At 40.3% G+C, this 26,018-nt stretch overlaps 2 long non-coding RNA genes across 7 annotated transcripts in view; one reads left to right on the top strand and one right to left on the bottom strand.

Annotated features, from left to right (window-relative positions):
* LOC140501356 (uncharacterized) overlaps positions 1–8,282 on the bottom strand; it is a 31,535-nt gene extending 23,253 nt beyond the window's left edge. The window contains exon 1 of the long non-coding RNA XR_011966148.1: positions 7,558–8,282. This is a non-coding gene — a long non-coding RNA (uncharacterized lncRNA). The remainder of the gene's footprint in view (positions 1–7,557) is intronic.
* The window catches only part of LOC140501355 (uncharacterized), a 72,451-nt gene continuing 54,713 nt past the window's right edge, over positions 8,281–26,018 (top strand). For 3 of the 6 annotated variants that reach the window (XR_011966147.1, XR_011966146.1, XR_011966145.1), the window contains exons 1-3: positions 8,310–8,723; positions 13,493–13,574; positions 14,497–14,956. This is a non-coding gene — a long non-coding RNA (uncharacterized lncRNA). Of the gene's footprint in view, positions 8,766–13,492; positions 13,575–14,496; positions 14,957–26,018 lie in introns of all 6 variants that reach the window. The other 3 variants (XR_011966143.1, XR_011966142.1, XR_011966144.1) reach the window with 3 other exon arrangements.

Below are 26,018 nucleotides of genomic sequence, written 5' to 3'. Positions count from 1 at the left end.
CTGACAAGTGAGCTGCTAGATGGCAGGCAGAATGGCCATGCTACCTTCACCTGGCTAAGGCAGCAGGTGACACTATAGGGCCAGAACTAAGCAGAAAGACAAGGACTGGAGATAGATGTAGATGAATATATCTATGTAGATATAGCTATGTAGAAAGATAGAGATGGATAGATAGGTCTACATAGATCTACTTACACACACACACACACGTGCACACACACACACTAACTGTGGGTATACCTCAAAGCTCTATCCTGGGTCTACTTCCAGATAAAGACAGATAGAGAGATAGATAGATAGACAGACAGAGAGATATAATTATATCTATATATTTAATATATATACATATATACATATGTATATACACACATATATTTATATGTAAGTGTGTTTCTTCTTCATTAGAATGTTAAACTCCTTGAAGGCAGAGAATATTGTAATTTTGTCTTTTTGTTCCCATATATCTAGCTATATCTGACTATCTATCTCTGTCTGGGAATTGGCCCAGTTCAGAGTCTTGAGGGACATCCACAGGTAATGGGAATGATCTTGAAGATCATCCAGCAAAGGAGACTAAGTGTACATAGACAGGTAGGAAGAGAATCCAGAGAAAGCAGGGTCATGAAAAACGAAAGAAGAGAATATCAAGGAGAAGAGGGTGATCAATAGTATCAAAAGCTACAGGGAGGTCAAGAAGAATGAGGAATGAGAAAATGCCATTAGGTTTGGCATTTAAGGGATTACTCATAACTTTGAATAAGTGGACATTTCATTTTAGATCTTAGATTTTTCATCTAAGATCAAGAAAGAGCAAATACAAAAGAAATGGTCCAAACCCGGCCTCTAGTTTGCTTAGACAAGATAAACTCTTTAGATTCCATTAGTGTACAGCCACCATGATCCTAAGGACCTGAAAGACCAGCCCTTCCCTACCCCTCATTGAAAGTATTGGAGTTATGTGATGCCATCATGAAGGTCAAAGGAAAAGAGAAAACAAGCTGGAAACTGTCTCTTCTGTTACTGACACAATTCCCCACTCCTCTGCCACTGTCATGGGTTGGGGAAAGACCAAGATACTACAAAGGGTTTTTCACACCATAACAAAACACCAAGTCTTTTCAGTACTGAACACCACATACTTGGAAGCAGGCCCCAAATTTTCCATGTGGTCAATGAGAACCAGGACATCTCTGAGCAGTATTCATGGTGTGGCCCTTGTTACATTTTTTTATATCCCTAGCATCTTGCACAGAGCCTGGCAAATAATAGGCACTTTAAAATGCTTGATTATTGATTATTGGTTGAAATATCTCTTAGTTATCTTCCACCCACTGATGATTGGCCACCCCCCCAAAAATATCCCTAAATCTTAGGGCTAGTTCTAGCAGTCAGGAATCTGTGAAGAATAACGTGAGGGTCATCTAAAGGCTTTCAAGCCCAAAAACATTTCAGTGAACTAATGAGAAGAGAGGACTGCATCAGGAAGGTACTAAACCAATAAGGAAGTGGATGCCAGGCAGTGAAATCCACCAAAAGGGATAGGTAGGCTTCCAACGGCTAGACTAGAGCAAGGTCCACTTGGGTGACCAGAGAGAGAACTATGGGTTACTTGGGTTGGAGCCAAAGTTGTTTGCTTTTTCAGGCAGCAGCCAGAAAAAGTCATAAGTATTGCAAACAAGGCCTGATATGAGTACTCCAGCTGACCCCTGCTGGCACTGGAGAGAAATTTGTCTTACCTTTCATTCAGTGGGAAGGTTGGCAAAGCTTCACCAATTTTCCTGGAACTAAACAGCATGACTTGGAGAGGAGAGATGGAGACAGAGGTGGAGAGTCACCCTGGAACCTATTTGGATTGTCAGTTTAATTGCCTGGTGATCAGTCAGTCAGTAAACATTCACTAAGCATCTACTAGGTGCCAGGCATTCTGCTAAGCTGTGAGGATACAGACACAAACAAAAACAAAGGCAGCCCTTGTCCATAAGGAGCTTATAGTCTAATAGGGGAAGACAACACACAAAAGGGAGCTCAAAAGTGAGGAGAGGGGAGGGTTACTGGACAGAGGCATGATGGAGAAATCCAGAGAAAGAAGTCCTAAAGCAGGGTGGCTAGGGGAAATGAGAAGACTGTGCTGAGTCCTTTCTTTAAATAGAGTCCCTAGAGCCCATGACCCTCCTCTCCAGTCAGAGGGTACCATCAGAGGGGCACAGGGTACTGAGGGGATGTGAGTGCCAGGCAGAATCAATCTTGTAAAGAAGTGTGAAAGATGAGGGTTTGTATTTTCTACAACGATAACAGCTAGCATCTACATAGCACTTCAAGGTTTACAAAGCACTTTCCATAAGCTAGCTCATTCCACTCTCATAAAAATCATAGAAGGTAGGTGCTATTATTGTTAACTATTATTCCCATTTTATAGATGGGGAAACCAAAGTAAACAGTGGTGAAATGCCAAGTCTAGCTAATGCAGCTAGTCTTAGTGATAGAGTCTATCCATTGCTTTGCCTAGCTGCCTCTTTAACAAAAAAGCAGAGAACTATTTAAAGAATTCTAACCAAAAGGACCAGAATATTGCCTCAGTGAAGCTGGTTGCTTATGCTTTGAAATTGTTATGATATGATTAAGTAGAAATTCCTAGCATTAAAAGCCCTCCGTAATCTAGTTCCAGTCTCCTTTTCCATCACACAATCTACAGTCCAGCTACACTATATATGATTAGCTGTTCACCGAACTCCTCTCGTTATCTCTCAGGACTGTGAACACTCATGGCGGTCATCCTCTGTGACTGTAGGCGATTCTTCCCATTTCCGCCTCTTAAAATCTTCCTCTTTTTTCGTTGTCCAGCTCAGGTACCTCCTCTCCATGAATTTGTTCTTGAGTTCTGTCCCTCTTCCAGCTGAAAGTTATTTCTCCCTTCTAAAATGTCCTTAGAACGCTTTGCTTGGGGAGAAGCGAGGGAAAAGGAAGAGTATTTGTTAAGTTCCTACGATGCACGGTTCTAAGTGCTTTATATATAGTACCTCATTGATCCTCACAAAAATCCTGTGAAGAGGTGCTATTATAATTCTCATTGTATAATTAAAGAAACTGAAGCAGACAGTAGTGTTTAAGTGTCTTGCCCAAGGTCACACAGCTAGTAAATGTCTGAAGATGGATTTGAACTCAGGTCTTCTGGACTCTAGGCTCAGCATTCTATCCACTGTACCACCTCGCTGCCACCAAAACATTCCATCTTGTAGCACACTTCTCTTTTTTAACATTGTATATCCACAATGGGCAGTGAGTTTGGGTCCAGCACTGAATCGGAGGAAATGAGAGAAATTTTTAAAACATTTTTCAATGCTCTTATAAAGCATCTCCCTAAAACAAAGGCCCATCTTTTTTATATAAACATTCTTCTGATATTATATGGCTGCAAGTCATGAAACCCTGCAGTCTCTGAAACAATTCAGTTGAGAATCACCCAAAGTATAAGGGAGAAGCACATGGGGAGCATGAATAGACCACTTCTGTGGCTGTAGTTGTTCAGTTGTTCCAGTCTGACTCTTCATGACCTGATTTGGGGTTTTCTTGGCAAGGATATTGGAGTAACTTGCCGTTTCCTTCTCCAACTCATTTTACAGATGAGGAAACTGAGGCAAACAGGATTAAGTGACTTCCCCAGGGTCACACAGCTAGTAAGTGTCTGAGGCCAGATTTGAACTCCTGAAGAGAAGTCTTCCTGACTCCAAGTCCTAGCTCTTCATCCACTGTGCCAGCTATTTGACCAAAAAGAGGCTACAGCATATTACAAACAAGGAATTTAGATGGAGAAGCAGTGTAAACGATGTCTTCAAAGAATCATACAAACAAAAAAAGTGATGAGCTGACCATGTGACAAGAGAGGGATGGACAGCCTGCATGCACCAATGGTATCCCTGTGATATCAAAAGAATGTGAGGAAAGACATGGGATAGACTCCCTGCAGCAAACTTATGGAAGGCTCTGACCAAGAGTAGCACAGGATGAGCAGACATAGATGAGTCTTTGGAGGGTATATCCACATTGGTGAAAGTACAGGTTCATTTGCATATCTTCTAAAGAAAAGTCTTTCTCCAATATTTCATAATGGTGCAGAGGTGACCTTGGGTTCTTAAGGGCTATTCCAGAGAATCATAAGCTCTAGTAGATTCTACCATGACTGAATCAGTGAGTTCATTGTTGTAGGTAATTCTCATTGAGGAAATGCCTTCTACCGATGCAGACTGGCACCTCTCTTGCAACTTCCAGTCTTGGAAGGTTTCCTAGAGCATCAAAGGTTAAAGCATTTCCCTGGGCTCACACAGCCAGCATGTGTGTGTGTGTTGGAAATGGGACTTGGATGTTGGTCTTCCTGACTCAAAGACCACCTCTCTCTTTACTAAACTATGCTGCCTTTCATATATTGTTCACTATATCTTAACAGACAGGAAACACCTGCTTACTGATATAATAGTCAAAGCAGAATCCAGTTGTCTGTTTGCTGTCAGATCATCACCCTGTCGGAAAAAAGGTTAAAATAGCCTCACATTAAATGAAAATCAGACATTTCATCATGACTTCAGAAGAGTGAGGCTTATCAAAGAAAAAGGAAAAAAGGACCATTGAAGCATTTTTTAAAAAATTCACAGAAGACAACAGGCCATAAATAATCACAGACAAGTAAAACATCTTAGAAACTTAAGTGTTAAATTTGTTATGCATTTTAAGAAAGAAGCAAACTCTACAAAGATTTCCAGTTTCATATACAGCTCTCCTTTTCTGTCCTACTACACTTTGAGTGTTTTTAAATTTCTTTTATTTTAAATTTATTTATTTCTTTATTTGGAGTTTTTCAATTTAAATTTTAAAATTAACTTTTTTTAAACTCTTAAAAAAATGAACCAGAAAAGGCCAGAAAATTGTGTTAAATTTGTTATATATTTAAAAGGAAAAACAAAATCTATGTAATGAAGATTCACAAGTTCATTTATCAAACTCTTTTTCTGTTCTATTTTGTAAATGGAAGTTCTCATCTTATTTTAAACATTAATAAACATTTTAAGTTCAGGGCAAAAATAAATTAAGTTGTTTGAAAGCAATTTTAAAGGCAATTAAGGAGTATCCAGGAGGAGAATGAAAGATGTGATGAAGAGTTTAGCGAAGAGGAGAGAGTAGTCAACAACGACAAATAATGAAGAGTAGTTGAAGGATCAGTATGGTGAAAGACCATTGAATCTGGCAGTTAAGAAATCACTCACTGGAAATTTTTGGAGTGAACAATTTCATTTGAATAATGAGGTCAGAAGCCAAATTGCAGAGGATTTGGAGGCAAGTGAGAGAGGAGAAGAGGAGGCAATGAGTATAGACAGCCTTTGCAAAGACTGGCTGAGATGGAGAGGATAGATATAGGCCAGAGATTGTAGAATCTAGCGAAAGGGTATTTTCATTTCGGAGTCTTGTTTTGTTTTTTAAGGATGGGAAGAAACGTGTGTGTTTGTAGGCAGCACAGAAGGAACCAGTGAACAAGGAGAGGCTGAAGAGGGAGTGAAGATGGTGGTTGGAGATGATGGAGAAGGCCTTCAGGGAAGAAGATGGGACAGAAGCAATGTCCATGTATGAGGTTGGCCTTGGCTAACAGAAGGGTGATCTCATCATCAGAGATGGGAACAAAGGAGAGAATGGAGGATAACATCAAGCTATTGAGAAATAATAACAGCCTCAATTTTTCATAAAATATGAGATGAAGTCCTCAGCAGAGAGAGGAAGCAATATTATTGGAAGCCTGAAGAAAGAAGTTTTGAAATGGCCTCTTTGGTGAGTGGGATAGAGAATCAGTTATGGAAGAGTAGAAAGATTACTTTGCTGGGTGGGGAGGTTGGAGAGGGAGTTGAGATTATATAATATATTCCAAGCTATCTATATACTTCCATAGCTTCAACTATTTCTTCAATGCACATGGGCTCCAAAATCTTTAAAGACCTGACCTCGTTCTGAGTATTCCAGAGTATCACCTATAACCACCTACGGGAGCTCAAATTGAATTTCCAGATTATAAAGGACTTTGCAGGCCATTTCATCACCATCACTAATATTCATAATAGTATTTACTATGTGCCAACACTTTACAAATATACCTGAATAAGATTTCCCTTAACAAGGTACCTAGGACTTAAAAAGCTCTAGTAAAGAGGAACTCATTATATCCTGAAGCATTCTATTCCACTTTTGGATAATTTTAGATGTTAAGAAGCTTTTTCTTACTTTAAGCCCAAATCTGTCCCCCACTACTTCTGCCCATTGGTGAGGATTCTAATTCTCCAAGGCCAAGCAAGTCTTCTCACTTTTCCACCGGAGCCCTTGAGATTTTTCAAGGTAACTATCCTATCTCCCATAAGTCTTCTTTTCTTTAGGTTTAACATCACCCATTCTATGGCACAGTCTTTTGTCTTTTCACTATCATGATCTGACCAGATCAAAAGAGAGTATGGACTATTATTGCCTTCATTCTGGATCTTTTTTCTTTTAATGGAGCCTAGAATAGCAATTTTTTTTTGCCTGCCTTGTTCCACTGTTGATTTGAATTCAAGTCTCTCCCTTTAAACCTGTTCTTTCATCATATGTCCCTCTATCTGAGGTACCACCACTTGTGTGGTCTCTCATGTTTATGTTCTTATTGATATTTCTGATACTTCTACTACCAACTCTTTTAATATCCAATCAGTTATCAAATGCAGTCAGTTTTGCAATATCCTTGCCTCTCTGTCCCCTCTCACTCCTTAGTACCTAGGGCTTCTTTTTAATAGTATTTTTTTTTCCAATTACATGTAAAGATAATTTTTAACATTCATTTTTTTAATTTAGAGTTTCAAATTTTCTCCCTTCCTCCCTCCTTTCTCTCCTCTCCAAAACAGTAAGCAATTTGATATAGGTTACATATGTGAAATTATATAAAACATATTCCCGTATTAGTCATGTTGTGACAGAAGAAACAAACCAAAAGGGAAAAAACCACACACACACACACACACACACACACACACACACACACACACAAAATGAAAATAGTATGCTTTGATCTAGAACCCAGAGCTTAGAGTCTAGAAGATCTGAGTTCAAATCTGGCCTCTTACACTCTTTAGCTATGACCCTGGGCAAGTCATTTAACCTCTCTTTGCCTCATTTTCCTTATCTATAAAATGAGAATGATAAAACCATTTACCCCACAGGGTTGTTGTGAAGATCAAATGAATTGCTATATGCAAAGCACTATACAAGTGCTAGCTATCGTGATCATTGGGGGCAGCTAGAGGACTCAGTGGGTAGAGCCCTGGGTCTGGTGTCAGGACGGACTGAGTTCAAATCCAGTCTCAGACAATTATTACCTAGGTGACCCAGGGCAAGTCATTTAACCTCTGATTGCCAAGAAAACCCTGTGGGTGGTGTGGAGCATGGGATCATGAAAAATTAGACACAACGGAACAGCAACAATGACCATCCTCAGGGTCACAAACTTTATGTTACCTCTGGTTCTTAGCCCAGCCCTTTGCACAGAATACTTACTGAAGGTGCTGAATAAATGTTTGTTGAATTGTATTGTGTTGTTTTCTGACCGGTTCATTTCCCAATATTTACTGCTTCTCTCACATGATCTGCCCAAGATCACAGGTTAAAAAAAAAACTAGCAAAGCTAGAATCCAAACCTAGATTTTTTGGGCTCCCTATCCTACAATTCTTTCCGCTAGATCACATCCTTACTGTTCTTTGATAATGTCTATTTAACCAAAATGAAATCTTTATCATTCAGTTCAAAACCCTGAGTCTACAGGAGTCTGCTAATCGAAAAGGATCCTGAAAGATCACATCCATTTCACTGTGCCTCTGAAGCAAGAACATCTCCAAAGAAGCCGAGTATTTATTTCTTTCCTAAAACCAGTTTCATGCAGTCATTGAAAGAATTTTCCCTTCCCTTCTCAGGCCTTTGCCTCTAGTCTAAATTGGCCCTCTACAAATAATTAGGCAACAGGGGCGCAGGGATTTATACTGACTACAGGGCAGAGCCAGTGGGTGCCTGCAGAGTGCCAAAGAGAGAGCTACACGCCAGCGGTAATCCATGCTAGGAACTGAATAACATGCTTTTAGAAAAAGGCCTTATCCTGAATTGCCCCCGGCCAACCGCCTTCTGTCCTTCACTTGAACTAGCTAAGCTGGGATCATTACATGGGCTGCCGCCTCCTGGCCAATCACAGCTCTTCTGCATTGTTAGCTGGCCATTCCATCCATTCATCTATCCATCAACACATCTGTCACCTGTAGCTACCACACTGTGGGGGAATACGTGGAAACAACATGTGACCTCTGCCTCCAGGAGCCTCTAACATGCCTGATGAAACAAAATAAACAATTACTGGCATACTATCTTAACACAACATTAGGAAATCAGAGAAGAAAGACACTGATGTCATGGGGACTTTTACAGAGAATGTAAACAGAACTGGATCTTACCAGGCAGCTATGATTAAAGAAAAAAAAAACGGGGAAGAAATGGAAGGACAACGTTGTTTGAGAGAGAAGCTAGTGCACCAGGCTTGGCTTATGGGTGAAGATTTACAGAGATCATGGAAGCCTCAAGAGAGAAGGGGCTGGTAAAAATCAATAAGGAATAGAGGTTATGCATCACCCAGCCCTTCACTTCTTGAGCTACTTGAGGAGCAGTCTAACGTAATAAGGTACCAGACCTGCTACTGACAATTATTAACTATGTGACTAGGGTAAGTCGCTTAAATTCTCTGAGCCCCAGTTTCCTTAGCTGTAAATTGGGGATAATAATACCTATAGCACCACAGGCAGCTCCGATGGCACAGTAAATAAGTGTTGGGTTTGTAGTTAGGAAGATTCCTCTTCCTAAATTCAAATCTGGCCTCAGACCCTTTCACAGCTGTGTGACCCTGGGCAAGTCACTTAACCCTGTTTGCATCTGTTTCCTCATTTGTAAAATGAGCTAGAGAAGGAAATGACAAACCACTCCAGTATCTTTGCCAAGAAAACCCCAAATGGGGTCACAAAGAGCTAGACACAACTGAACAAAAACACATATCTCAGGGCTGTTGGGAGGATCAAGTGAAATATAAATGCTTCATAAAACTTAAAAAGTTAAAAGCAATACAAGGTATCCCAAAACTCTTAGTGTGGTTTTAAACTTTAATAACTTTTTGAGCTATTTCTAATAGCTTAACACTACACTAAGAGTTTTCAGACATCCTATATAACTAAATGCCAGCTATTGGTAATTTGTTGGAAAAGAGATTAATATGAAAGAAGGAAAAAGGAAATGGATTCTTTAAGTCTTAGATACATACAATTATCTTGGACAGACTTAACAGATCTGGAAATCTCCCCTCCTGAGTAATATAAAAAGTAGGTTAAACCCCTCACAGAGGATCAATGGTGGAGCTACCGATATCATCAGGACCTACCGAAGCTCATTTGAGTTGGAGCAATGACTGCCCAGTCTGCTGACTTTTCGCACTCACTCAGCTGTTCAATGGGCATTGATAAAATACTATCCATACTTTTTTCACAAAGATTGCTACTTACGCTATCATCTAACTCTCCTACATAGACCTACCAGTTTCAGATTGGTTTTCCAGGGAGACTTCAATAGCTTTCACCACCTAACTTTGGAATGATTCCTAAGAAGCTACTAGTTTACACTAGCTTCTTTTCCCCAAAAAGATTTCAACTAGAAAGACACAGGGCCTCTGCACTGAAGAGTAGTAGATTGGCCTTGGAAAGCAGCCTGAAAACATTTGTTTTCCCACCGTCACTCCCCCTTCCAGTGTAACCAAAATGCTTTTCAACCAAAGCTTTCTTCTAAGTCAAGGGGGAGAAAATGACTAAGCCTGAGCAAACCAGTCCTGCTGCAATGAGTCATCATGGACCTTTGCCTGTTTCTTAATCTGAACTGAAACTGACCACTTTTTAAGCTCTGGGTGGTGAGGAAAAAGCCTCTGACTTGCCCAGATGGACCAAAAACCAGGGATCCATTCTGGGAGGTCTCTGATACTGGCTGAATGGAAGCAGCAGTGATGGCTCTGGGCTCTGGGTGGATGATCTGAGCTCCTAAGCAGAAAACCTCGAGAAAGAGATGTCCATGTAGGGACATAGAGCATCACCATTTCTGGTTGGACTCAAAATACTCTCCTTCCAAGAACTGTGTTTTTGAGTAACATCAGTGTTAGTCAGTTCTGTGACTGCAAACTTTAGGAAGATGGAATTGTTAAAGAGCTTCATCAGTTTCTAAACTAAAGCTGACTTTACATATAGGCAAAAGAAGGTAATTTTTAGAAAGTCAACACAGTTTAGTGGAAAAAGCATGGGGTTTGGAGTGAGAGCATCTGGATTTGAATCCTTAATCTTCTGTCCACTACCTTGGACAAGTCACTCAACTTTTCTGAGCCTCAGTTTCCTCATATGTAAATAAAATAATGGAATTAGGCCAGATGAAGAACACATTGTAATGGAAAGAGAACTATCTCTAGAATCAAAGGATATAGGTTCAAATTCTGAGACTTATTACTTGTGCTAATGTTAGGCAAGTCACAACTTCCTCAGGCTCCAGGGTCTTCATCTTTAAAGTGAAGGGGTTGAAATGGATGACTTCTGAGATCTCTTTCTCTTTTAAATCTATAAACCCTCCAAGGATCCCCAAATCTCTTCCATCTGTTGATGTGCTGCCTGAAATTCAACACAAGAGCTTCATTCTTTTAATTTAGAAATTTGGTCCCTGTTTGTGTTGCTCTCCCAGATGAATTTGCATTTTAAGTTTCTATAAATCTTTTTCACATTAGTATGAATAATTTCCTTCTCCAGAGAAGATTTTGAGACAGAGACTCCAGGGAAAATGAGCTGAAAAGGGTAGAACTGGTGCAATAGGAGGAGCAAAAAACTTTACAGTTTTTCTCAGTTCCTGTACTACATGCTGGTACACAGACCATAGGTAACCATGAATACAGGATTTGGAGATTAAGAAAAGACCTCACAAGGCTATACTTCGGACTAAATCCATGACTGGAAATTAACATAAATTGAAGCAAATTGATTCTACAAAATGCCAGCAAATGAGATGTAACCCAAACAGAAAGAAAATAAGAAATAAAGTAAATGGGCCACCAGGTCTACTGATCTTGCAAAAAAGGATCAAGTTGGCAAAAATCTAATTATTACACAATATTTGAAGGATTTGTGATTTTATTGCCTTAGATACTCACTCCACTGACTCTAATCTAACTCTCTCTTTACCTTGGCATAGAGTCTTTAATAGCTCCCAAAAAGGACTTTATAAGTACTTCCCACATAAAGGAGAGAAAGGCATTTCAAGCAATGAGAAGTTGTTCCTTTTCCACATGTACTTCACATGTACCTCTTTCCCCAGGACTCTGCATATACTTGTAGGAGAATGTATCATAGACTTGGGGGACATGTTTTATGTCAAAAATACCACTTTAGTAGACATTCTTTGCTAGAAATTGAGTCTAGCTGACTAATATCAATAATAAGCATTTGAAGGAAGCAAAACCATGGGAAATGTGAAGGGGGTACTCCTTGAGCTATAGCATTGGAAAGATATCCTGTAACCCCTCATGGCTACCCCTGGATCTCTAAGGAAATACAGCTTTAGGGACTCAACCTGCCAATGACAGTGAGAGTTGGATACTTGAGCTGAGATTAGAGATTAGTGCTTCTGACATTCAAAGGTAAGGAGAGAGATATTTTAGGCATTTCAGGCATGAACTGATAGTATGGAGAGGCACAGAGATGAGGTGTGAAAGGAACAAGTACATTGATGTTTTTAGCTCTTAGAGTACAGTAAAAATTATTCGGTTTAAGGGGTTCAGGGACCCCTCAAGGACTGAAGTACAGGAAATGATCTTCTGGAATGAATTCATGGACTCAAGCATTCTTTAAGACAAGGTGGCAAACACCAATATGGTGGGTAGAGCTCTTTAAGGAACTTGAATTCCTTAAGGAACTTGTAATTTAACAGGAGTCATGCTAAAGCTTATATAAGAAAATTACTGGATTATCTGGCAGATATGCTAATTAGGTGATAATTTTCAACCCTGGTCACAGGTATCATTCACTACTGGAATCCAGGGGAAGAGGTTTCTAAGGGGTGTATTTTTAGTCTGTTACATCTGTAGCAAGAGTCTATAGCTTGACTTGTGGATTGAATATGATAACTTTGGGAATCAATACATGATCATTCTGTGGTTACAAGATAGTCCTGTTTTTACAAGTGGTCAGCTTGTTCTTGTGATGAGGAAAAATAGTTTGTTTTACTGGGGCCCATTCATGAATAATTGCGGGGAAAGATAGTTTGTCCTAGTAGAGCCCAATCATAAGTTATTGCTAGTTATTGCATAGTGTCCTTGGGCTGGGGAGAAAGCTGTCAGAGATAATGTTGTGAAGCTAGGGAGAAATGTGATCTTGGAATTGGGGTCCAAACACAAGCACCTCATCAAAGAGATAATGTAAAACAAGAATGGAAAGGTAGGTGGAGACCAGTCTGGAAAGACTTTAAAAATCAAATGGAGCAGTTTGTATTTGATCCTAAAGGCGAAGAATCAAGCAAAGTGTAGTTAGCCCTATAATTTAGGCTGTTTTCTAGAGATTGGATCAGAGTAGAGAGAGATAGTTAAAGCATGTAGGTAGCCTTGCAGATAGAGTGCTAGACTTGGAGTCAAGAGTTCAAATTCTGCCTCAGACACTCACTAGCTGTGGGACCCCAGGCAAGTCACCTGATCTCTCAGTCTCAATTTCCTCATCTTAAAATGGAGATAGTAAGGGGTTGTTTGGAGGATCAAATGAGGTGATATATATTAAGTACTTTGTGAGTCTTAAAGTGCTATGTTTTCAGCTGTGTCTGTGACCACATTTGGGATTTTCTTGGCAAAGATATTGGAGTGATTTGTCATTTCCTTCTCCAGTTCATTTTACAAATGAGAAAACTGAGGCACACAGGGTTAAGTGATTTGCCCAGGATCACATAGCTAGTGTTTGAGGCCAGATTGAACTCAGAGGATGAGTTTTCTCGATTCCAAGCCCAGAACTCTATCCACTGCACCACCTAGCTACCTCAAAGTGCTATGTAAATGTTAGCTATTATTCCTTGAACCAGGTTAAAAGACTATGCAAAAGTCCAGCTGGGAGACACACAGGTATGAGGCTCTATGTCCCAGTGAGAAATTAGAAGATTTTGTGGAGAATCTAACATCTCTACCTAAAACAAAATGTATGACCAAAGTGGGAAAACCAAAGGGGTAGGAATGAGACCAGAAATCAGGTGATCTGTAAGCAAGCTGTGTGGACAATGACTGATCTGAGGAAGCTCTTTTTGTGGGTCCTTCCTCTTTGGTCTCTAAAAGTCACAAATCCCTTTAGCCAAGTTCGAGATAATGAGAATAGAAGAACTTAAGAGAGCCAATTTCATTCACAGGTTTCAAGAAGAAAAATCTAATGGGTCACATCAACCAAGACGAAGCCTTTGCAGCTTCCTCCTAGCAACTTTCAACTCAATGGTAAGGGTAAGGAGCAAAATGAGAAATCAGTTCAATCTCTTTGATCGGGCAGATTCAAGGGAAGAAAGGGAGCAACAGGGAGTTTTTTTCAAGAGAAAGGGGAGAGTGAGGAAGAAATGAGCAGATTTGTGGGGGAACATGGACTATTGTGACTCCCCCAAAAGTTATCTCCATCCCCCACCAAACCAAAAAAGCAAAGCCAAAACTTTAGATATGCTTTAGGAATTTCGTGTGCTTATCTAAACCGTGATTGAGCCTTTTCAGGATTTCTTCCCCCATCATTACATGAGATTAGTCACATAATTATTTTCAAAGTCTAGTTCCTGGCACTTCCATGACTCAGCTCAGAAAGGGTGGAGATGGGGGAGGGGAGATGGTGTGAGGATCTCCTTTGGGGAGCACATTGAGACTCAGTTTATTTTCTGACATTCTTTTCTCTAGATTACTTACGACTCTCACTAACCATGTCCACAAACAAGAAAAAGAGTTCCTGATGAGGCATCGGGGATTTGAAAATAAATAAAATTCATTCTGGCAGAATATAGTTTTCCATTCAAAAGGCATTAAAACACAGTTTTTCTTCCAGCTCATTCAAAAGACCTGCTTAATGCCCGAGGCGGGTCCACACAGCTGGCACTGCAGCCTGGGAAGGCCTTGGCTGTGTTTCAAGGGCTATGTTTTCCCACAGATACATAGTTCCTGGACAATGTTTTCAATATAATTGTCAGCGAGATTGGTTGCCATCAGTTGAGGTGCAGGAGTCTTCTCTCCCTTCCCCCACTCTTCATTGCTCAGGGCGTTCCTGATCTGGATCCCTTCATTTGTCCCCCTGTCCTCTAGCTCCCAGCTGCCCCCCTCTCAGCTGCAATACCAAAGTGCCTAGCAAGCGTACGTTCTCTAAATCTTTTTTTTTTTTTTTTAGGATCTGCTTTTGAGAATCCAGTGCCCCCTCATACTAAATGTCTCTAGGGACTGTTGGTAGCATCGGCTGGAGACAGATAGTCCTTAAGAAAGGACAATGGAACAACTCTCCTCCTCCATCCTGAAACAAAATTTTAAAAATTCACAATCATAGAAGAACAGATTTTGTTTTAACTTGTCTAGAAGTCTTGAAAGTCTCTGGTAACCTATTTTCTCTAGTCAGAAAACCAAGACGAGAAAAATCATTCCAAATAAGAAAACCACCCAGGCCTGGACTTAAACGGATAAGGTTCAATCATGGGAATCATCCCACCCCCCCAAAATCACTATTTCTGTTTGACTCCTCTGCTCCTCCCCAGAATTGCCTCTGAGGAATCTCAGACTATGGTTTGAATCCAGCTCGTGTCCAAGTCCCCACGGATGTGGATGGAAAGATCCCCAGGTTCCACACCAGCATGAAGGTAATAAAACATGTTAGGTTCAAAATGCCTTTTGTTCCAATATGCTGAAATACAAAGTACTCACAGTAGCCCAAATACATTTGACACAATACTCCCTTTCTAGTCATTCTACTTTTTCTCAGTCTTTTGATCTTCAGACTCAGCTCCTGTCTTGATTTGGAATTCATTTAGAAGATACACAAAATCACATTTTGGTGTGTCCTTCTTTCATCCAGGCATCTAGCCTCATGGTATTACCCAAAGGGTTCAGACAGGACTAGGAGTGAGGCACACTGGAGGCTGCTAGACAAGCAACCCTCTTCCTACTGGAGCTGCACAGTCTGAATAACCCACAGTCAAAACCAAGGCCAAAGTCCTTGTCTTCGCTCCTCCCCAACGTAGCTTGGACGCATCTGCTGTTTCTCCAGCTTCTAGGACGACGTGCACAGTCCTCTTTCTCTCCAAGAGGACTGGAACATGACACTACTCAAAAGATGCTCTTCCATCTCTAGGACGATCAGTCAGTCAATAAGCTTTTATTAATCACCTACAATGTTCTGGACCCCGTTCCAAGTGCTGGGGATACAAGTACAAAAAAATGAAACAATGAGCTTACATTCTAATGGGAGAGGAAAACACAGATGCAAATATATGTATATTTATGTGTGTATTTATATATACATATATATTATAAATAGAAAGTTAATACATACAAATTTGGTCAAAGTAGCTAAATATAATTTAGTTTGGGAGGAATGAACTAGTAGTTGTGGGAGGTATAGGGAAAGATCCCATACAGAATATAATATCCAAGCTGCATCTTAAAGGAAGAGGGGACCTCTCTGAGGTAAAGACAGAGTGCATTCCAGGTATGGGGGACAGCTGTTGGTAAGACATGGTAGATGGAGTTGTGTGTGTGTGTGTGTGTGTGTGTGTGTGTGTGTGTGTGTGTGTAATAGAGAGAAGGCCAATTTGTCTGGGTTGCAGCGTTTGGAAGAAGGAATAATGTCCAGAGAGGCTGGAAAGATAGGCTGGGGCCAGGTTTTCTAGAGATTTAAAAGGAAAAAAAAATTTGTTTTCTTCCAAAGGCAATTGGAAGCCACTAGAATTTATTGAATATAGGAGTAACATGGTTAGATCTATGCTTCAGAAAAATTCTTTTGTTAGCAATGTTTAGGATGGACAGGACTGGTTAGAGACTTAAGACAGTGCAGCCAATTAGGAGAAAATGATATATCCAGGTGGATAGGATAGTCAATAACATCAAATGCATCAGATAGAAGAGTTAGTACCAAGGAAAGACCATCAGATTTGGCAATGAAGAGATCATTGGTAATTTTGGAGACAGCAATTTCAGTGGAATGATAAGACCTAGAAACCAATCCTGGAACTCTCAGATTTCGCATTAAAAGTGATATAACCCTGAGGAAATCCCCCTTCTCTCTCTGGAAGCCTGCATTCTGGTTGCACTGGTCAAGAATTTGCCTCTCCTCTATAAAGGGGGCAGGGACTCAGGAACTTTTAAACCTCTTCCAGATAGCTGAGATTCACAAACTCTCACTATTCAGAACAAATGGATCCCCTCTCTACAGCTGCTTTTTTTCAAGCTGATGAGATGTACCATTGTCTCTCCAAGGTTCTCTCTGATGGTATGAGCAAAAGTATATGTTGCTCCCCTGTGCCTCTGCCCTAAGTAAGGTCTTCCCTGCTGTCCTCTACTCAAAACTCAAATCTGCTTTCCTGCACTCTAATCCATTCTCCAAAGAGGAAAAAAAGAGGAGAAGGGAAGCCAGACCTATGACTGAAGACTCTTTTTTAGACTAACACAATAGTTTGGCTTCTCCCATGACAGCTGATGCCACTGTATTTGCAACAGTAAGTTCATTCCCTTTTACTCCACACAGAATGGGCATGTCTAAATCCTTGATAGGAAGATGCAAAGTCCCCCCAAAGGGCTCACTAACTGATAAGCTTAGATCAAGGAATACACTAGATCAGTCCACTATACTCTCCTGTAATTAGATATTTGTGAAAACTGAATAAGTGCACTATTGTGTGCTCCCCAATTCTAAAATCCCCAGTTTTGGATAGTTCTCTGGAGATCAGGGAAGTCTCTACCATTAGGAAATTCCTGTCTTATAGCAGTTGCCCTCATTCCTGAATGCCCAGTGCTTTATATCTCATACCCATCCTAGGAGTCCACAACAGTAATCATGATTCATAGATATTAAACTATCCCAGGAATAACAATCATTCATGAAACTCCCTAGCTCCCAAAGCTAGGTAACCCTTGCTCTCACGTTTGCCCTTGTAGCTCATACCTACTTCAGTGCTTGCAAGGTTCTGTCCCAAAAATCATCTGCCCACCAAAAATAGAAAAATGTCAGAATAAAACAACTGACCACAAAAATAAGATGGGAAAAAAAAGAAAAGGAAAAAAAGATTCCCCTCCCCACAAAGGGTAAAAAAAACGCAAGGTTTTTAAGAAGTCTAGCAATCCTCTTCCCATGGACCAGCAGCCAATAAGGAATCTCCTACAACCCCTTTAAAAAGCACTCATGTGGCACAATCTTGAAAGAGGGTAACACCATCCTCCCAGTCCCTCAGGCTCCCAACCTCAGAGTCATCCTGAACTCCTCACTCTCTTTCCTTTCCCTCTCCCCCATACACCCAATCTATTGCCAAAGATTGTTGATTTTCCCTTTGCAACATCTCTCTAATACGCCCCCTTCTCTCCTCTGACGTCATCACTCTAGTGCAGACCCTCATCATGTCATGCTTGTGTTATTACAATAGCTTGCTGCTGGGTCTGCCTGCCTCAAATTTTTCCCCACTTCAATCCATCCTTTATTCAGACTCTAAATTGATTTTCCTAAAGCCCAAGTCTGAACATGTCACCCGCCTACTCAATAAACTACAGTGATTTCCTATCACCTAGAATCAAATACAAAGTGCTCTGTTTGGAATTCAGAGTTCTTCGTAACCTAGCGCCCTCCTACCTTTCTGGTCAAGTATTCTTTAATTCAGTGACACTGACCTCCTGGCTGCCTCACTAACAACAAGAACAAGATGTTCTATCTCTGGCTCTGGGCATTTTCTCTGATCATCCCTCATGCCTGGAATGCTCTTCCTTCTCAATTACTGACCTCCCTGACTTTCTTTTAATTCCAACTAAAATCTCATCTTTTACAGAAAGCTTTTCCCAACCCCTCTTAATTCCAGTGTCTTTCCTCTTTTAGTTATTTCCTGTTTGTCGTGTACATACACAGCATAAATAGGAAAATATATATGTGTGTGTGTATGTGTGTGTATATATACATACACATACAGATATATATATGTATATGCATATACATATATATATAATATATATATATATGATTATAAGCTCCTTGAGGGCAGGAACTGTCTTTTGCCTCTTTTGGTATACCTAGCACTTAACACATAGTAGGTGCTTAATAAATGTTTGATTAATAATTAAAAATAATTGATTGAGTCTCTCCTGAGCTATTCTTGGTCATACCATGCTAGACAAGGAGTAAGATCTGCTTTTAAAATAGTAATGACAGTAATAATACTAAATCAAACAATTCAGTATGAACTCCTAAGATCTAACCCAGTCTGTGTAAACCCAGAGCTTTGGATGCTGAGGCACAGGTAATATAATTATTCTCCCCATATCCTATGGATTGTCTTAAATTCTTTGAACCCTTCCAGAAGGAGAAAATACACCATTGTTAGAGGCTCTGCCAAATGTTTTCAAACCACAGGAATAAGCCAACCTTACTGATGCATCGAAGTATAGCTGTTCATCCAATCATGTACAAAATGCCCCATTCGTTCCTCCCAGATTTCCTAACTTTACCTACTTAGAAATTCTCTGGGTACTCATCATGAAAATCTTCGGAATCCTTTCAAGATACAGCTCCACCAACAAGTTGTGGACATAACTTGATAGCTACTATACTAATTCATCTAGTCAACGTTTACCCTGGAGGCAGTAATGGTGTCATGAATGGAAGGCTGAAGAAAGAGCCAAGAAGTCCTGTGTTGAAGTCTTGCATCTTACGAACATTGGTTCTATACCTCTGGAAAAGTCATTTAACTTCTCAATGCTCTCAGGCAACTGTCTGAGAATATAATAATTCACAGAACAAGTTCAGACCTATATTTAGGCGTTTCCAAAATCCAGAGTCCTTCATGTCAAAGAGAAAACAAGTAATTCCTGACCCCCAATCTCCTCTTTGTATAGATATTTGTGTGTGTAATACACTTGTATAAAATATGTGATGTACCACATGTGTATACATACATGTGTATGCATGTGTGTGTATGTATAAAATCAGGAAAACTCATTTTCTTGATTTTAAATTTGGCCTCAGACACTTACTAGCTATGAGACTCTGGGAAAGTCACTTAACTTGGTTTGCTTCAGTTCCCCATCTGCAAAATGAGCTAGAGAAGGAAATGGCAAATTACTCCAATATCTTATCTTTGCCAAGAAAATCCCAAATAGGGTCACGAAGAGTTGAACATGACTAAAAACAGCATCTATACACACGTATATCCATATATACATAGGTATATTTGTGTATGTATGTGTATATATTTATATATAACATCATTTATCTTCAAAGAGCCACATCTTCCTAGGAAGACAGATAAATCATGACAAAAAAGGATGCAGTGGATAAAGTTTCTTTCACTGACTTCTGACATGGATAGTATACAGAACATTCTCACCCTTTTCCTGTCGGCACTGCTTTTAACAGAATGGAGTAACATTAATGGAGTGAGGTGAATATGCCTTTTTGTCTAAAATACTCTTTTCAGCTTGCCTATATTAATTTCTATTCAATGGAAAGCAAAGTCAGTGCTGCCCTTTCATGGGTAAGAGCATCTGGTAAATGAAAAACTAAAGTGGAGTAATCAAAAGGAAATTCAAATGCACCTTGGCATTTCCCTCTTAATTTTTTTTAATGACCAAAATCATTACCAAAATGAGGCAGCATGATGCTGTGCTAAGAGCCCTGGATTTGGAGGAGTCAGTTAAGATATCAGTTTCATAATTACCTGCCTTGTGACCTTGGGTAGGTCATTGAGTTCTCTAGGTCTCATTTTCCTCATCAGTAAAATGATAGGATTGGAGTAGATGACCACTAAAAGTCTTGTCCATCTCTCTGATTCTATCATTCTCCATGAAAGTCTGACTCCAGGGCCCTGCTGTGGCATTGTTTTTGTTACCACAAACAGGAAAGCAGAGACATTGAGGTAGGAAATCAGGAAGGCAGCAGAGCTCTGAATGAGGGCATCACCCTTTCTCCTGCTCTGAGACTCATGTAGGCAACATCCAAAATCAAGGAGAGCGCAGAACGCTGAGGTGATATTCCCAACCTGGCCCTTATACCATGACTTCAGAGTTGAATGTATCAATAGAAGGAAAAAAAAATAGCCAAGGAATCCTTTGCTGTAACAGAGTAAGGCAGACCTGGAGAATCTGGTTACCTAGTTGGTTTCCACTGGGTGTTTCTGTTTAAGTTCTGTGTCATCTGTGTCTCTGAGAAAGTCTTGTGCTGCAAGTGATGAGGTCTTAGACGGAGAAGACATCAACTGGATGATGACAACTCTGTATCACAAGGTCAGTGACACCTCCTGATCCCCTCCCTCTTCTCTCAGCCCATTGGTGCAAAGATTGCAATACTTTGGTAGTTAGCCTTTACAGGCCCCTAAAAGAGGTGGCAATGCATAGTGGAAGTCTGTGCTAATGGAGTACAGGTTCTGGCAAGAGGGCTTACCTACCAAGAGGTTTGAGGTATGGATCCAGCACAAGACACCTGAGGATCAGTCAAGCTAAAGTAATGGAGACTTATCAGAAGGTGACCATGGATTGAATTGTGGCCACAGCAACTCATAAAGACAATCTACTCAACTAGAGGGAACATTACAATCTATATATAATTAGATCAAAATCCAAAGATATCTTTTGCTACATGAGAGAAAAATAAAAATCTACTTTAGGAAAGGAAGGAAGGAAGGAAAGGAATTAGACTCCAGGACTAATGTTCTATCCACTGTACCACCTGGCTGCCTTTATTCTACTGTTTTCATACTTGGTAGACTTGTGAATTTATCCTTCAGGAACTGGATCATTGAAGCAGCTTTCCTTCCTAATTCACTCATTATGGGGAGCTCTCAAACATATAACTAGGTATATCAGTGACTTGTTCTGCTCTAGGTACTAGAGTATTCATGAAAAGAATAGATGCCTGATGGCAGTGAAAATGTAAAGGGGAAAGATAAACCCTCTGGAAGTTTTTTTTATCAAAACTTGGAAAATCACAGTGTCTTGGAAACAACTGGTTTTTTTTTTTTTTAAATTAAACATTTATTTAACTTTTAACATTCATTTTCACAAAATTTGGGGTTACAAATTTTCTCCCCTTTTATCCCCTCCCCCCCAAACACCAAGCATTCTAATTGCCCCTATGACCAATCTGCTCTCTCTTCTATCCTCCCTCTCTGCCCTTGTCTCCATCTTCTCTTCTGTCCTGTAGGGCCAGATAGCTTTCTATACCCCTTTACCTGTATTTCTTATTTCCTAATGACAAGAACATTACTCGACAGTTGATCCTAACACTTTGAGTTCCAACTTCTTTACCTCCCTCCCTCTCCACCCCTTCCCTTTGGAAGGCAAGCAATTCAATATAGGCCAAATCTGTGTAGTTTTGCAAATGACTTCCATAATAGTTGTGTTGTATAGGACTAACTATATTTCCCTCCATCCTATCCTGTCCCCCATTACTTCTATTCTCTTTTGATCCTATCCCTCCCCATGAGTGTCGACCTCGAATTGCACTCTCCTCCCCATGCCCTCCCTTCTATCATCCCCCCCACCCTGCTTGTCCCCTTATCCCCCACTTTCCTGTATTGTGAGATAGGTTTTCCTACCAAAATGAGTGTGCATTTTATTCTTTCCTTTAGTGGAATGTGATGAGAGTAGACTTCATGTTTTTCTCTCACCTCCCCTCTTTATCCCTCCACTAATGAGTCTTTTGCTTGCCTCTTTTATGAGAGATAATTTGGCCCATTCAATTTCTCCCTTTCTCCTCCCAATATGATCCCATCTTCTTCAATTCACTCTGTGCACTCTGTCTCTATGTATGTGTGCGTGTGTGCGTGTGTGTGTGTAATCCCACCCAGTACCCAGATACCGAAATGTTTCAAGAGTTACAAATATTGTCTTTCCATGTAGGAATGTAAACAGTTCAGCTTTAGTAAGTCCCTTATGACTTCTCTTTGCTGTTCCCCTGTTCATGATTCTCTTCATTCTTGTGTTTGAAAGTCAAATTTTCTTTTCAGCTCTGGTCTTTTCATCAAGAATACTTGAAAATCCTTTATTTCATTGAAAGACCAATTTTTCCCCTGAAGTATTATACTCAGTTTTGCTGGGTAGGTGATTCTTGGTGTTAGTCCTAGTTCCTTTGACTTCTGAAATATCCTATTCCATGCCCTTCGATCCCTTAATGTAGAGGCTGCTAGATCTTGTGTTATCCTGATTGTATTTCCACAATACTTGAATTGTTTCTTTCTAGCTGCTTGCAATATTTTCTCCTTGACCTGGGAACTCTGGAATTTGGCCACAATGTTCCTAGGAGTTTCTCTTTTTGGATCTCTTTCAGGTGGTGTTCTGTGGATTCCTTGAATATTTATTTTGCCCTCTGGTTCTAGAATCTCAGGGCAGTTTTCCTTGATAATTTCATGAAAGATGATGTCTAGGCTCTTCTTTTGATCATGGCTTTCAGGTAGTCCCATAATTTTTAAATTGTCTCTCCTGGATCTATTTTCCAGGTCTGTTGTTTTTCCAATGAGATATTTCACATTATCTTCCATTTTTCCATTCTTCTCTCTTTCTTCTGTGATTTCTTGGTTTTGCATAAAGTCATTAGCCTCCATCTGTGCCATTCTAATTTTGAAAGAACTATTTTCTTCAGTGAGCTTTTGAATCTCCTTTTCCATTTGGCTAATTCTGCTTTTGAAAGCATTCTTCTCCTCATTGGCTTTTTGAACCTCTTTTGCCAATTGAGTTAGGCTAGTTTTCAAGGTGTTAATTTCTTCAACATTTTTTTGGGTCTCCTTTAGCAGGGAGCTGATCTGCTGTTCATGCTTTGACTTCATGTGTCTCATTTCTCTTCCCAGCTTTTCCTCTACCTCTCTAACTTGATTTTCAAAATTCTTTTTGAGCTCTTCCATGGCCTGAGCCCATTGGGTGGGCTGGGACACAGAAGCCTTGATTTCTGTGTCTTTGCCTGATGGTAAGCATTGTTCTTCCTCATCAGAAAGGAAGGGAGGAAATGCCTGTTCACCAAGAAAGTAACCTTCTATAGTCTTATTTCTTTTCCCTTTTCTGGGCATTTTCCCAACCAGTGACTTGACCTCTGAATATTCTCCTCACACCCACCTTGCCTCCTGATCCTCCCAGCCAGCGTTTGGGGTCTGACATTCAAATGCTGCTTCCAGCCTTAGGGCTTTTGGCGGGGGCAGGGCTGCTATTCAGTGTGAGATTAAGTTCAGGTGGTCAGGTCGGGACAGGGCGCCTCTCAGGCTCAGTTCCCTCAGGGGGTTTATGCACAGACCTTCCACAATGTATCCAGGCTCCTGCCCCCTTGGGGAGCCCCAGTCTGCAGCCGCCTCTCAGCTTCTACCTCCCGGGGCGGGGGGAGGGGGGGCCTGAGTTATGGGGGCACCCCACTCCCCTCTCAACACGCCAAAGAGACTCTCTCACCAACCCCCGTCACCTGTGGGTGGAGGGACTTGTGTGGCCGCTGGAGATCCCGTCCCTGAAGCCTGCTCGGATCTTTTCCTCTTGGTGCCGTGGCCGCGGCAGGGCTGCACTCAGCTCCCAGTCCCAGCGCCCAGTCCGCAGCGCAAAGGACCCCCCGCGAGAGGTTTGCAGGTCTCTCCAGAACAGAAATCTCCCTCGCTCCAATATTCCGTGGCCTCTGGGTGCAGAATTCGCCGTGAGTTACTTCCCTGTAGCCGTTCTTTGGGTTGTGGGTTCGGAGCTATGTGTATGTGCGTCTTTCTACTCTACTATCTTGGCTCCGCCCCCTCAACAACTGGTTTTGATAAGAACTTTTAGTGCAAAAGAAGGAAAAAGTGTATCTGATTTCAGATCACCAGTTAAATTATAACATTATTAAAACAGATCCCTCAGGAGGCAAATAAAAAATTATCTTTATTTGACATTATACTTGAGCAAGAAGGGAGTTGTTATTCCACTGATATTGGGAACTACAGGATAAAGATACTCCCTCTACCAATACAAGTTAGCACCTTCTCTAATAGTCAAATAGTTTAGAAGTTAAGTGACTTGCCTAGGTTCACACAGTCAATATAGGGTGAGACCTAAACTCAGATCTTCCTCATTTCCAAATCAGTCCTCTAGCTCCTTGGTGGATATGCCTTCCTAATAAAACAACAGAGGACCAACTAAGCCCATAATTCCTTATGAAAAGAAGCAACAGCAACCACAACCCCATAATCTATAATCCTTAACATTTCCCACTCTAACACCTCAGGAGTTCTTGGGTTTTTTGTGTTTTGGACTTGTCTAACAATCTGGTGAAGCCCCTGTCAGAATGTTTTTAAATACATAAAATAGATTTACAAAGAAAACAATTATTTTGAAATAGTTGTAATTTTTTAATCAATTAATTTTAATTTTTGCCTTTTTTATCCACAACAAGGACTCCCCTTAGCACAGACATTGGTTGACTATCCTGGTATTTATTGCAAAGTCCTGCCAACAGCATTATTATATTAGGGAAAAACTAAGGAGAGTCATACTCTATTATTTCCACTTTGCACATAAAGTATATGTCTCAGAAATTCTGTGCTTCAAGTTGCCAATAACTGGTCCATTAACTCATGGTAATTTACCACCCGTTGATAAGACAAGTACGGTTAGGGGAAGGAAGTTTTCGAAGATGTCATCAGCTTCACCTTTGACCTTCAAATCCTTGGGACAATGCTATCCAAAAGGTCAAATACTCTGGGCCTCCACGACATTCTCTTCAGTTACCAGAGGGTGGTAGCATTTGGCCTCTAGCTTTGAAGCCATGGCAATAGTTACTCACTGAAAACTTTTGAACAGTCACAGCCTAAATTTTACTTGTACAAAAATACAGATAGTATTTTGTTCCTCATTTTGTTGAGCCTTATTTCAATTTTTTTTGTTTCCCAAAAAAGAAAGGAAGGAAGGAAGGAAGAAAGAAAGGCATCCAGCCACAGCCCCAAATCTATGACTGTTCACAGCCCAATACTTGAAAAATCTATTTTTAGTGACTGCTTAGAGAAATAGCGAATCTGCTAGGGACTCTCAGGACAGCATGTAAAATATGTCTGGCATGTTGAATGCTTGTACAAAGGGGAATTCCTAGATAAGGACAGGATTTAGAGGGGAAAAGAACTTAAAAACTACAAAAGAGCTTTCATAAGAAACAAGTTGCTAAGAAGGGGAGTTGTCTCACAATTCAACCAATATTTTTAATGTGTCAAAGTGTCATGTATCATTTTATACTGTAGTACAAAAATAATTGCATATTTTTGTTTATTCTTTTACTAGAGTTATTGGAGGAGGCGGAAATAACCTTCTACTAAGCTGTAAGAACCTTGTTGTAATAACATTGTATCTCATACATAGTAGGTATTTAACAGATGTTTATTGAATGAAATAAAAATCAAATCTCCCACATAAAAATAGAGGGAGAAATAAATCCATGATCTTGCCTGTGTGGGTCTTCATCCCATGAAATTCTTATCCATACTGTTCCATAAATCTTCCAAAGGGGATCACCAATACATCAGAGGTATTCATCTCATCAGTCAGTTAGCCAATAAGCGTGTTAAGCACTTACTACATGCCAGTCACTGTACTAATCTCTGGAGATACAAAGAAAGGTAAAGAGGTTCTAACTGGCTTTAAGAGTCAAATAGATGATTTTATATTTCACCATGGAGATACCTCCACCCCGTGACCCTCATCTGTTTGATGAGTTTCTGAATCAAACTCCCCTTTCATGAG

This window comes from Notamacropus eugenii, chromosome 4 (genome assembly GCF_028372415.1).
Source record: "Notamacropus eugenii isolate mMacEug1 chromosome 4, mMacEug1.pri_v2, whole genome shotgun sequence".
In the NCBI taxonomy this organism is placed as follows: domain Eukaryota; kingdom Metazoa; phylum Chordata; class Mammalia; order Diprotodontia; family Macropodidae; genus Notamacropus; species Notamacropus eugenii.
This window is presented reverse-complemented; position numbering and strand designations above follow the sequence as displayed.